The 14,224-nt window shown below is 42.7% G+C and overlaps 1 protein-coding gene across 1 annotated transcript in view; it reads right to left on the reverse strand.

The window, feature by feature from the left end:
• Window positions 1–13,071, reverse strand: part of NCOA2 (nuclear receptor coactivator 2) — a 188,381-nt gene extending 175,310 nt beyond the window's left edge. The window contains exons 1-3 of the mRNA XM_066563840.1: window positions 13,005–13,071; window positions 5,873–5,979; window positions 3,383–3,462 (exon numbers count right to left, since the gene is read on the reverse strand). The gene's annotated coding sequence lies outside the window, so the exon portion shown is untranslated. The remainder of the gene's footprint in view (window positions 1–3,382; window positions 3,463–5,872; window positions 5,980–13,004) is intronic.
• Between the last annotated feature and the right edge of the window lie 1,153 nt (window positions 13,072–14,224).

Consider the following 14,224-nt stretch of genomic DNA (forward strand, 5'->3'; position numbering starts at 1 on the left):
ACACAGAACTTCACTCTCAGATTAGGAGTACCATTTTAACGCTGATTACATTAAATTCACCATAATCAAGCATCCACTTTTACAAGCATCTTCATAGGCAATTCATGTTAACTAATGTCGCTACTGAACGGCAGTGACTGAACACAGAATAATCTTATCGCATTTCATGCAAGACACAACTCCCCAGTTTTGAGGTCTAGCAATCAAAACACATTCCCTTTATTTATCACAAACCAATTCAACATATATTAAGTATCCTTCACAGAGAAGACCAAATTCATTAAAGATTACACATACCAATATTTTATTTCAGCTATTTCAGAAACACAGCTTCTATGGGAATTAGGGTGCTCTGAACTGGCTCCAGAGTTCTAGGTAAGCATCATTCCAGCCCTGCTTTGCAAGCTCACAGAAGCTAGCCTTAGTCAGGTCTGATAGTTGGAATCTACTCAAAGTTCCTCATTTGCATCCTTAAATTAATACCCAAGGCTCTAAAAACTTGTTTTGATATAAGGCAATTTTATTTTCAGTACTGCACTTTATTTTCTGACAGCACTACCTTTACACAAACGTGTATTAGGAGAACAGAGTCAAAAATGAGACATTTGTCAGAATTTTCCGCATCTACTACGGCTGTAAACAACAAGCACTATAACTCAGAATGAAAAGACACACAAATATTTTCTATCACACTTGACACTAACTACAACACAAACGACAATGAAATCACTACAAAGTTAGATGGAAAAAGACTCTCCAGATCAAGAGTGTCAGAAAACTGAGATTTCTCTAATCTATGTTCTTTTTGCGGAGAAATATTCCTTACAAAGCAAACCACTTCATGAAAACAGGAGAGAGAGATAAAAAAATGCTTTCTGACTGGTAACTTTTAGACTGGAAATTAAAACAGATTTTGTATGTGTTTGGGTTTTTTGCAAGTCTAAACTTATCATCATTCTAATTGCATCCCCTTTTTTGTGAGCACACAGCAGCTGCTACCCACTACCTCAACTAAAATGAAAAATAGACTAAATAAGTTTTAACTAGTAGGTTCATTTTCCAAAAAACTTGATACAGTGGCAGACAAGCTGAATGTGCACAATTTCAGTCAGAGCTGTGGTGCAGTCTCACAACATACAGTCAAAACCAACATTTTTAATTCCACAAGCAACACTAGTCAAAAGCCAAGGCCCAGATTTCTTAAATGACACTCTAACTCATGTATCCTTCCAACACTAGTATAATTTCAGATGGGTATACTGGTTAAAATAAACAGCTACAGCTCTTTGAACTTGCAACAGAGAAGGTGAGCATGCAAGTATGTCAAATAATAGGACTGAAGCCCTAGACACTCAAAACTCAAAAGACTTCCAAGGATTCAATAGAACCAAAATTTTAAACAATTCTTTGGCTTATGGAACCTACTTTTGCTGAACTGTCTATAATAGGAACACAGAGATAACCACACATTTTAAAGCAAATATTTTGAGTAAAAGCTACCTCTCTGCTTCATCCTTGCTCTATAAATCCTTTCGTGACACCCATTTTTTAGAGTGGTTTAATGTCATCACCATAGACTTCATACACAAATATTCATATAATTTTTGCTCTTAATAAAGGTTTTGAACTTCCTAAACACAGAAACTGTGTTTTGGTCAGCATGTGTGAAGTTACCAGATTATTTTCTATCACTGTATCAACCAAATCTATAGTTTTGGCACAGAATGTAGCAACACTAAGGAAAAGACAGGTTGTTTTTTTTCCTCCATATAAATTAATTAGGAAAAAAACCCAAGTAATTATATGGAAATTGCTTTTTATTTTCATATTTCCCTAATGCATTTATTTTTTAATCGAAAATTGAAATTGAGACAACTGAAAACAAACATACAATCAACTCGACAACAAAATTTCATGTTCTCTATAGAGAATCCTGGCAGTGACATTCTTCTCTTTATTACATACACCTAACTCATTCTGAGTGCTATTCACTAGGAAAACAATATTTTAGAGTGTTTGCATTTTTTTTAATAATTTGCTTAAATGATTACAAAAGCAGATTATTATTGAGAAGACCTGCATAAGTACCTTAAGATTATGCAGTCCAGGTAAGTAGTGTAAATAAATAATAACTAATATGGTGTAAGTAATAAGTATAAATAAGTAATAACATCTCTGCAGCTAAGAATTTTCAAGTTAGTATAAAACAAAAACAAATTATTAACCAGAATTATGAACTTCATTGAATAGAATGAACTTCAGAGTGTTTTATCTGAACTGAAAAGGGAAAAGACAGAGAAAAGCACTGGAAAACTGCTTAACCTGTTTTCTCATTCACTGATGCTATAAAATGAGGAAAGTTTAAAGAAAAGCATTGTTAATTTTCAAAAACTGCTGAACATAATTAACAAAAGAGGAAATGATACTTGATGTGGGCTTACATAATTTTACCCATATTTGGTTGGCATTTTATAAACAGTCATCCCCCAAACAACTAAAAACTCTTTCAGCAGGCTCATTTCCCACCTCTATATTTAGTGTGCAAGCCTCAAAAATACATATTTCTGACCTTAATAAGTCACTCTATGTGTTAAAAGACAACATTTATTCATGAGTACACTGAAAAGGTTCTCACATAAAATCTCAAATGCGTATTTGTTGTAAAAGATTTATACCAAGTGAATATACTGACATATCAAACATACCTAAAATAAAACCACAGCATTTATATTCTACTTTCTTTCACTGCACTACCAAACTATTATTAGTCTGCATTTAAACAATCTGCAGGGGTCTCTTTTTCTAACTCGCAGTGGTATTATCCCTTCTTGAGAGCAGAGTTAAACAGGCACAGCACTGCCTGATGGAGTCGTAAGACAGTAATTCTTGAGCAACAAGCAGTTTAAGTCATCAGTGTCATTATACCAATTTCAACCCTCAATTTAAGTAATTTATTAGTGCACAGAGTCGGATGGAAAAGCTTATATTAGTTCATATTCAACCTTTGCCATAAGACAGACCATAATCAGCACATCTGAAAAATGTCAATTCCTTAGTTACAGTATGAAATATCAAACAAACCTAATAAAAAAGAATATGGCATGTTGATCCCTTCAGCCTTTCTCAGCAGAAAGTCCCATTCCTGGTCCTGGCACCAAAGCAAGGACCCTCTGCTTCCACAACCAGTCTCACCATCATTTTCAAAGTTTCCAAAATGTTAAGTCTTTCCACTCAGTGTACAGTATCCCATGTTACTTAAAACCAAGGTTTGTTCTGCTGTATCCACACAATCAATTTAAGACATCTCACATCAAACTCCCCAGTGAAGAAGATAAAACTGCAACACAATCCAATTAAATGCAATAGGATATAGACAACTCACCAAGACTCAGCGATGCAGACAACAATTTCTAGGGGCTGTGTATGCAGGGGGCCTCACTACTCAGATACATCTCAAGTATGCTAGGAAAAAATTTGAGAGAAAAATATTAGTCTCTTTTTTTTTTTGGAGATGGGCATAGAAGAACAAAAATATGATGTTTAGCACATTGCCGTTTTAAGCAAAACACAATGAAGGAAACACAAACTTTGTGGAGCACTATCTGCTTTTCCAGACATAACTACAACCCCCTTCCAGTTGCACAATCACTCCAGTCACACAACTTCCTTTCTACCTGCTGCCTACTGCAAATTCACAGTGATAGCAGCTAAAATGTTTACATTAACTTACACAGTACACAGCCTCTATTTTCACTAAAGAATCTGTGAGAACTCTGGAAGTGCTTGGTTCCTTTTTTTGGTTGACTGCTTGGTTTGACAGCACATTAGTTTCAAATCTCTAAAAAGGAGAAACTGGTGCTCTTTCAACCATTATTATAAGTTGCATGTACAGAAGCATGTTTCTTCTCTCAGCCTCCACTTACAATACTCCTGACCCAAGTGACAAGCATCAGTGAACAGAAAGCCTTTCACTCATATGGAGTCCCATAAAGCAGGAAAGAGTCCATAGAACAGAGGCCATACATTGCACAGCAAAATAATTCCTTCAAGGGAGAAGGAGTGTGCTACTGCCCACACAAATATTATACCTGAATTTCTGTTTGTAGGTCAAAGAGCACTTTATGACAAATGTATCCAAGCAAACCACCAAAGAAGAGTATTCTACTTTCCTATTCTGACAAACAAAAAGGCAGAACATAAAGCAAATGAGAACAGAAATAAAATGAAAGGTACACTACAAGAGTCATCAGCAAAAAAAACCCCGCCATACACTAATTATGCCTCGAGAGTAGAATTTAGAATCAACCTCTTTCTTTCCCATTTCTGCCATCTTACAAAAACCTTCTTCAAACAAACTCTGCATAAGTTCTTTCAGTCACAGACAGGATACCACTACAGTAACAGACTATTTAAGGGCACCACTAACAAAGAAGTGTTCTTATATAAAATATACACAAGGAAGATAAGCCTACATTATTTCCTCAGGAATGTCCAAAAAGCACACAAGCTCTGTGGATCACAAACTCAGGGCTTTGAGTGGGTCCTTGTTGACAGAAAAAAACCATCTTGTCTTGGAATAAAATGTTAAGTATGCTGCTAGATCTTTTGGCAGTTCAGAGAGACACCAAAGAGAAGCCACAGTCTCAGCAGCACATGGGGGCTGCAGCCCCAGCCCACAGTGGGGAGACCTTTTCCCCCAGGGAGCAGTAAACAGGAAACATCTCCAACTCATCTCCTGTCTTTTACCTGCTGGGCACCAGTGAATGAGTACTCTACTACCATTTTGGTTCTTGACAATCAAGTGGCTGCTCACTTTTATTTCCCTGCTGTTTTTCCCTATTTTTTGCATCCCACCTCCTGGTCTCTGTGGCCTCCAATACAGCTGCTCAAGGAGTTTGTACACAAGTCATGTTGCTCCTGACCATTACAGTAGTGTCCACAAAGGCCCACTGGAAAGGACAAGCTTTGCTGATTTTCATTTTTCTAGTCATAAAACGCTTAACAATAATATTGTCTGAAAACAAAGACAATGCATTATAGCTTCACAGCAGGAGCACTACCTTCAAAACACAAAAACATGAGTAACAAGACCTCTCTTCCCAAAAAAACCTCTTGAATTATACAGCAACTAGCAATAGGCTCATGTACTTGAATAGATGTATTATCTAGTATATTTCTGATACATTTCTCTAACTAAACTAGACGGTCAGTAAAGAAAAGAAGTGATGAACGTGAAGTTATGGACAACAAAATGATCTGTTAGTCCTTTGCCTTCCCTTCTCAAGCCCATTCTGGAGGCTGAAGAAGAAGCAAGCCAACTACCACCTATGCCTGTGCAAATTTACACCCAACCCACAAGAATCAGGAGCTTCTTGGGAAGACCCTCAGAATTCAAGGGAACTACTCTTGCAAGAAGCCAGGTCTCACAGTGGCATAACTCTGTAAATAGTGGTGCACAAAGGCCCACATGAAGAGCAGATCACTGCCTCAAATAATATACAAATTATCAACATTACCTACAATATAAAAATGGAATGCACCACAGCCACACCTGCCATTTTCCAACACCACTATCCACTCCTCCATCCCACAAAGAATAAAAGAAAACTGCTTTAAAGGTCAAAAAACCTCAACTAAAAACAAGTGATATGGAACAGAACAACACATAGTCTTCTGACTTCAGAACACTTTACATCTTTATTTTCCATTTGTGCACAGTCACTTCTTTCCCTTCTGGTCTCCATTCCAAGTACCTAAGGTGTGTTTACCTCTGTGGTCCATAAAACCATCATTGTGAACAAAACACACAACATCAATGCTACAAACTATAGTTAAGCTGAAAGGGAGTGGGAACTGCCACTTTCAGACATACTTGGAAGAGATCATCCACAGCATGCAAGCTTAGTGAGCATGAACTTGGTGAGCTTAGAGAGGTTTTTTCTCATCTACATTCAGTCTTCAGGTTCCATCATTCCTAAGCTAAGAAGAAAAGGAGACACAAATGATCTCACCATCATGCAGTTATCACTAGCTTCACACAGAACTGAAGCAAAATATATTTTGAGGCCTCATGAAAAATTCAGTATCTTTGTTTCAAAGTAACACTTAAAAAATCCAGCAAAACAAGCAAAAGTATGTTTGCACTGCAAATGTCAACAAAAATTGGCAAGCAATTAAAATAAAAAACCTTTATTAGAGCTACATTTTATAGCCTGGAAAGTATCAACAATTTTTTTTTTTTGTATGCCAGATGATAGCAACAACTCTTCTGGACTCATCTAAAGAAGATAGTACATTTCTAGCTGGAAATTTTAATTTTGGAAAATACAAAGATTTAGACTGGAAGAGGAGCTTTTCTCCTTGAGAATTTAATTGAAAACTGGAATTTATTTATTTCTATACACTCAATACTCCTCCACAAAGAATCTATTTCAGAAAATTGATAGAACAGGATGAGGACATTGTTCATGTATCTGGAGACCAAGGTACAAAACTGAGAGAGACTAGCAAGTGAAATTAGTTGACAATAATCACATGTATTCTCAGAATACATAAGTACTTGGTCAGCAAGTCCTGATAATAATTTTGAAAGAGAAAGGGCTGAAAAGCTACTTTGTGAACTCAAAGCATGGTGTAAGCAGAACGAAGAAAAATAATCTCCACTGTAGCCTAGATGATACTTGAACTCTCAGATTCACAAGTATTAAAACTTAGGACCGTGGGTTCTCATAGGGTTTGGGTTGCTTTGGGTCTTTTGGGTTTTTGGGGTTTTTTATTAATTTCTAATTGCATCACACAGACATATGAATTTGTAAGGTCATAAAAGTATGTGTAATAAAAGTGTCAGCATGCACTCTCAAATTTATTCATAGATAGACTTTCCTCTCTTCTCAAGAAGTTTTATTTTTAAATGCAGTTTAGCATATCTCCTACATAATCCATGAGGTACAAATAGGCGACAAACTGCATTGTTTTTAATTGGAGTGATTTTCTTCAAAATCCATGGGCCAGGCTCATTAGAGATCAATACTGACAGCAATGAAAAACTGAATCTGTTCACACACAGATGAATTACAGCATAGGCAGAGTAAGAGTAAAATTCTATAATAACTCTGACTTAACAAGCAAAATGTTCTTTCACTTTCCATGCCATTCTTCAGTCCCAGGCTTCTCCACTGAGGCAGCCAATAAAGCAGCCAATTGTGATATGCCCACTATAAATCCTACCCAAGAGCAACAATATGTCTTACATAGCTCACTAAAAAAGCATCAAAATAGCAACTCTCAGTCAACACTACAGCAGATATATGTTCTCACTATGTCCCCTCATAGAAGCTCATGTGATCCATACTACCTAAGATTTATGGACAAATCAACACATTGGGTAGATATTTTAATTAATTTGTCACCTATACTCTCTGCCCTTTCATTAATCCAATAAAGATTTCCATGTAATGGGGACTATTCCAGCAAAATACAAGTTTTCCTTTCCAAACAGAAAATAACTTCTCTAAGTTTAAAAACAAAGAGAAAAATGTAAATAGGATTTACTGACGACACTGCATCTTAGGTGCAAAAAACAAATGCACATTCCAAAGAAGCACCTTAATATCTAAGTAATGGGAGCACACTCACAGAAAGAGTGAGATTTACTATCAGTTGTAACTGCTAAAATGAGAGCAAAGGAAAAATAATATCTGTCAGTAACTGTATTAATGGGAGATTGTTATGGAAGCCATTTAAGGAAATGCAAGACTTGGGATAGCATAATGATGAAGCTGCAGGAGAAAAAAAATGTGCATATTGTTAATAGGCTGCGGTATAGCTTCAGACACTTAAATTAATGAACTAATTTCAAACTTCAAGATGTCAAGCGCTTTGATGACGATACATTTTCCATAGGAATTGTTTCCATTATATATCCATAAAACTCTTAAATAAAATTTCCATTAGTCTTTCATTTGAATAACGTGCAATTTCCACAGAAAAAGATTGAAAAATCATAAACAGTTACAAAACACAGTGCAGCAGATCTACCACATTCAAGATCTATTTTTCAAACTATTCATCAACTCAAAATAATTGTATAAAATTGGCAAAAGCATTCCAGATGCTCAGGAGAGGAAAGGCTCTTCGAGGTAATAGGTAAATTCAGGACTGAATGAAAGAAAATTAATTTCTTCCACTCATTTTTCCATCGTATAAACGCTATTTCTGAATATCCACAACACTGACAGAATTGCTTTGTCTTAAAACTGTCTAAAAAATACCCTGGGTTTTTTGTCTTTTTTTTTTTCTAATTCTGTATCCTAAATTGATGAAACTATACAACCTGTCATTTTTCATGTCAGATTTCTACTTGGTATGTTTTGAAAAGGCTGAGCTACTGAATCATTAAAATAGGGAGTGTTTGCATAATGTAAATACTGCTGACAAACTACTAACTGTAGAACTGGTAAGATGCCTTTGTAATATGTAACCACTGATGTAATATTAGAAATTATTCTTACTACTCTAAGTTACCATTTCAGCAATACATATGACTGTTTAAAATGCGATTCCAAGACAGAGCTGGAGTCCTGGGAACTGTATTTTATTCCCTGAAATCATAAAATGTTATCAAAATATTATCTATAATAAATACATGAAATATATGTTATCTAAGCTCCATTATCCTGCCGGGTAAAAGCCAAAGAATACTTCTGTAAGGTTCAAATTCCCAAGAGAAGAAGAGCTCAGATCCTGTCTGCAAGCACACAATGGAATCACAGCTGACGATGCACATCTTTTTCTGGATGTCTCCATATGCTCAGGAGGGTTTTTCCCCTCCTCTCCCTCCCTGTTTCTCCCTCTCCGCCTCCTTTGCTCCGAGCATTACATTGAAGAATTTGTCATTATCTGCTGCCAGAAGTATAAGAATGTTTTAACAACTAACAAAAATAAAGCAGTGCAGTGAACTTCACCTCATTTAAAAATAAAAATAGGGGATCCTGGCAGAGTAGCTGTCTATAACTAAGTTAACCAACAGTAGAAAATGGGTGGATGAATGAATGCTGTTATATGCCTTCCATAAAGTAATTATCAATGTTACTCTGTTCTTAGTTTAAAATGCTGTGTCACACAGCAGAGTATATACAGTAACAACACATTTAACCTCTGACCTCTAAAGCCAAACATGGACATAAATGAATATTGAGCATTTAACTGCCTATCAGAATACTGAAGAAACGTGTGGAATTTGTTAAATATACTTACTTGCATGCATTGTGCATTGTTTAGAGAGGCCAGCCACAGCAAATGTACAAAGAACTGAGCATGGCAAGAACAGTTTTAGTTCAGTGTTCCCTTTCTCCAATGCACAATCTATTAGTGCTCGGCAGACAAAGAGAGTTACGTTTATATTTAAATTTGGTAGCAGTCTTTGGTTAGTCTTTTCTTTCAAACGAACTGACAGCATCCTCAAGGCTTAGACCTCTTAAGCCTCTGCAATTCTGGTGTCAGGTGCTAGAGAAACTCCAGCTGAGCGCAGAAGCCCAGATTTTGCCAATGAGACGGTGACATCAGCAACAAAGGCAAGGAGCAGAAGACAGTGGGCATTGTAGCAGCAGCTGGCTCGCTCACTGACTTTGTTCTTCCTGCTGCAAAATCTGGGCTCCCTGCAGATGGGCTAGCTCTTACTGGTTTTTTGGAGGACGGAGGGAAAAGTTGGGAATGCCAACACTACAGACAGTTTACATGCCTCTTTCAACAGAGCCTTTCAGCGTTCTAATGAGCAAGCTACACCCTAAATGATTATAAAAACATAAACATTATTCTTAAGTAATTAATTTTTACTTCAGAGTCTCAGTTTAATGCAATACACTACACCATATGGGAATAAATCCCTTATATTTTCTAAAGCTTCCACCTGAAATAACCTTATTTTCTCTCTCAAATAACATGATTAAGTTTAAAAACTTAAACTGGTTCCAAAAGTACCATTCTTGATGGCAATAAAGTATTCAAATGTCTTGAGTTTCAAATTTAGCACTGACACCACCAGGACACACAATGAGGAATTTACACACTTAGTAAAGAAGTGCCTTCAGACATTGCAGAGATACTGAAGAACCACATCAGACATGGATTCTCTCCCTAGTAAAGACCACAAGCCTGAGAAAATACAAAGTTGAGAAATCTTCAGGTTTTATGTGAAATAAAAGAGTACAGTGACTAAAAAGATGAGGTGATTGCAGCACGTTTAACATGCATTTATTGCATAATGCCCATGGAGATAAAAACATGTTAAAAATAATGCAATTCTTCAAAATAATGCGTGATGTTGAAAAAAGATGAATCTTTCTTCTTAAAGTTGTACTCAATATTCTTGAAGGTTGAGTCCATGACAAAGTATTTTCTTCAAGATTGTAGATAACCAAGATTTCCTATGAACATTAAGCTTCTCACACTTACGGATTAACCTTTTGGGGGCAATATACAACTTTCCTTATCTCATACGACACAACAGAGCCAACTTCTATGTGCAGTCCCCAAAAGAGCTGTTACCACAAATGCGAAAGTAAGGGATACAAATGTATCACTGTCCATATGCGCTTGCATACGTGTCTGTACGTGGAACTATGTGCAAACCTGGTATATCCTATCTGTGACACCATTGGTGACGTAAACAAACAAGTCTTCTGGAAAAAAGTAGGAGGCATCAAGTACCTACACCAAGTGCGATAAAACAACCAGTTTCCATCCACACTAAGCTGTGTTTAAGCAAACAAGATCTCTGCTTTGGGGTGTAATAGTTTCGGTATGACATTAAAAATGATATGCAACATGGGCATTTCTCAGAGAGCATCCAACACAGTGGACCGGCAGCTTCATCCCTTTGGGCAATGCCAGAGGATTCCGCCGTGAGAGGAGCCCACCAGGTGGCCCAACACTGCCACTGGGTTATATGGAGCCAGGAAATTAACTGACTAGGGCTGTTTTTATAGTTCAGTACATAAAAAACCCAAAGGGATAAAATCCAAATGACTGCCTTCACCCACAATGGCAGAACAAAAACAAAAAAAAAAAGCTTTAAGTACAAAGACTGGCAGTCTTAAATGCTTACTTATTTACAGTGGCAATAGAGCTCTGCTGTAACTGCCATAGCCAGGCACTATATGCTTAGCTCAAATTATACCTAAACATTATGGGTTGAGTTCTAAAGCCTATTCACCTGCTTCTTACTACTCTGAAACAACAACAACAAAAAAAGAAATATAAAAACACAACAACAATTGATTATTATCGAACAAGCAGGCTGTTCTCCTTTCACAAGGAGACTCGCCAAGCTAAATTACAAGTATATTTATAGTGTCCCACATACACACATTTCAGACCGAAGTATACAGGCTAACTCAAACTAAGTATGTATCATGATACACAGATATCACGACTTCCCAGTGACTACCAGCAACCTCCTGGCCTTTTTTTTTTTTTTTATTTCCCTCCCCCCCCCACCTTTTCTGCCAGGCTCTCGGGCAGGTTTCCCACAAACTACACGGCCTGAATGCCCCTCTCCGGCAAGAGCAGAGTGCGGTCCCCGAGCTGGGGGGAGCGCTCAGGCCCAAGCGGCGCCGCAGGAGCGAGGGGCAGCGAGGCAGGCGAGGGACGCGGCTCCTGTTACGCCTCGGCCCGCAGCCTCGGAGCCGCGCGGTGCCCGCGGCGGCGCACACACCGCCCCCCGCGGAGCAGGGGAGGGGCCGCGCACCCGCCCTCCGCGGAGGCGGCGGCACCTCCGCACCCCTCCCCCGCCCTCACGCGTGGGGCTCCGCTCGCCGCGGAGGGCCCGCCTGCAGCCGCCGCCCGCTGCGGGGAAGCGGGAGGGAGCGGAGCGGCACCCGCCCAGGGACCCCGGCCCCGCGCCCGGCCGGCTGCTCTGCTGTTCCCCCTCCTCCTGCCGCCGCTCCCCGCCCCGCGCACACACGCAGACACACGGCACTGCGGCGGCCGGGCCCCCACCCCTCCCCGGGCCGCGGGGAGGCGGCGGCCGGGCGCCCCGGGCTGCGCTCGCACGCAGCTGCGACGCCCCGCCGCCCGCCCCCGCGGCTCGGCCCGGCGCGGCGCGCACGGGCAGGCACAACCCCCGCGCAGAAAGTTAGAGAAGTTGCCCGCTTCGCCCCCTCCTTCCCCTCGCGTCCCCTGAGAGCGCGGAGCGGCGGCGAGGCGCCCTGCGCAGGGGGAAGGGGAGAGGGCGCCGGGCGGCGCGGTCCCTGCCCGGCGCGGAAAGGGGGGCGGCCGGCTCGGCCCCACGGACGGAGCGCGGAGCGGCCCGCGCCGCTGCGCACCGAGTCGTTGTCAGCTGGGGAAGGGGAGGCGGCGTCGCTCTGCTCCCCAAATCACCCCTTTTGTCATCGGGGAGAGACCCTCCCTCAAGTTTCGCTATCGCTACGTGGTGGGGGTGAGGGGGAACGTCCCGAACAGTCCCTTCCAAATCGCACCCCGCTGCCCCATCCTCCCCCAGCCGGGCCAGGGCAGTCCCTGACCCCCAGATCAGCCCCTCGCCTTCCCGGTTCCTCGCACTTTCCCCCCCAGCCAGGGGCGCGGAGAGGCGGCACCCGACCTCCGCCTGGCCTGGGAGCAGGAAACCGGCCCCCTCGGCCCGGCAGGGTGGGGTGCCCTATCCCCCCCTCCTTCCCTCGCCCAAACACGGGGACGTCCCGGAGAAGTAACCCCGCGCTCCCACCCCCCCACCGCCGGGCGCGGGGGTGCGAGCACGATGCCCCGGCAAGGGGCGGCCCCGCGGTCCCTCCGCTCCCCACGGAGGGGCCGCAGCCCCCGCCCCGCTCCCCCCGCCGCCGGCGCGGGGGAAGCCGCCTCGCCGCGGCCGCGGTGCCGCCCGCCAACGCCGCCCCTCCGCGCACCGGCGCGGCCCCGGGCGTCCCCCCGGCGCTACACGGGGCGGCCGGGCAGGCGCGGGGGGCCCGGGCACACCCCCCGCCGCGCCGGGGCCGTGCGGGAGCCGTTACCGGGGTCAGTGCCGTCTCCCGCCGCTGCCGCCGGCGCTGACCTTCGCTTTGTAAGATGAAGCTGAAGCTGGGGCTGCGGCCGCCATGTTCCTTTTTAATAACTGCCTGCTTGTTTATTTCAATGGAGACCCTCCCACCGCTCGCCCTCCTCCTCCTCCTCCTCCCCTTCTACCCAGAAGAGGGCTGGACGGGGAGGAGGCAGGGGGAGGCACAAGTCACTCCCCCCTGCCCCCGGGCACGGCGGCAGCGGCCGGGCCGCGGGCGGGGGGAGGCCGGGCCGGGCGGGCGGGCGGCAGCGCGGCGCGCTCCGGGGGCCGCCACCGCCCCTCGCCGCTGCCGCCGGCGGAGCGCGGGGCCGCTCGGCGCCCCGCCCGCAGGGACAATGGCAGCGCCCCGCTCGCAGCCCTGCGCAGCGCTCGCGGGAGCCTCCTCCTCGGCACCCGAACCGGCGAGAAAGGGGAAGGGAAAAACAAAGTCCTTCGCCCTCGGAGGGAGAGACTTTGGCTGTGGCCCTTCGCCGTCCGTCCTTGGAGGAGCCCCGCTCCCAGGCGGGACCGGAGCAGTCAGCCCTCTTACGGCTTTCAGTGGCCCATATTCACGAAAACAGGGAAGCGAGGCGGGGGGATACAGTCTTATTTCCTTTCTTTGCCTCCGGAAAAAAAAAAAAAAAAAAGACGCAAGCTGAAAATCGTGTCAGCTGTATCTCACTCATGGGAGCAAGGGGATTGAGATGCAGGATTTCCCTAGATTGGAGGAGTAAATACATGAGTTAAAATTTGTTAAGGGCGGGAGGGCGATTGTTAAACATTGCCCTTTAGTTCAAGAAGCAATCCGTGATGCAGAAATCCTATCTTAAAAGAAAACCTTTACGTTTTCACACGTTTTGATAATGGCGAGTTGTACTTTACCCTGCAACACTCGTTATTTTTGACATTTTGTAGCCTGGATGTGCAGCCCCAAGTTGTTCTGTAGCTATCTGCAGATTGTATATTGTTCCTGGTGGTATAGCTAACTCTGCTTGCAATTAGGCTTGTCCTATATTTTTCTGATCATAATCCCTGTTTTTCAGATGGTTACATTTTGCCCTACTGTGCTGCATAAAATTTCCCATACTTGCTTGACTTCATTTTTTTAAGCTGTTTTCTTGCATTGGGCAAAAATAGTTCAATTGTTTCTCCAAACAAATTAAAGGAAAACTCTTTCCCACACTCCTCCCCCAT

The sequence above is a fragment of the Molothrus aeneus genome, chromosome 1 (assembly GCF_037042795.1).
Source record: "Molothrus aeneus isolate 106 chromosome 1, BPBGC_Maene_1.0, whole genome shotgun sequence".
Lineage (NCBI taxonomy): Eukaryota > Metazoa > Chordata > Aves > Passeriformes > Icteridae > Molothrus > Molothrus aeneus.